This window comes from Myotis brandtii, unplaced genomic scaffold (genome assembly GCF_000412655.1).
Source record: "Myotis brandtii unplaced genomic scaffold, ASM41265v1 scaffold96, whole genome shotgun sequence".
Classification (NCBI taxonomy): Eukaryota; Metazoa; Chordata; class Mammalia; order Chiroptera; family Vespertilionidae; genus Myotis; species Myotis brandtii.
Window position 1 is genome coordinate 1,300,279 of NW_005371972.1, and position 266 is coordinate 1,300,544.

Sequence of the window (266 nt, forward strand, 5' to 3'; positions counted from 1 at the left end):
CAGAGACCCTGCCTCTCCTCAGCTTCCTTCCCAAGTGGGCTCTCTGGATCTTCCTTCCCCATCCCGATCCCTTCGTTCTGCACTAAGTGAGAGGCCACATCTGGAAGGCAAGGGGGCCCCTGGCCTGTCCTGGGCAGAGCAGAAGGCCTCCGTTTTGGGGTGGGGTGACCCACCTGGGGTCTTGGGGGTGTCAGGGCTGGGACCCGGGCTGAGATGTCCTGGCAGCTGTTATGAGGGGTTAGGAAAAGTCTGGCAGGCCAGTGGCG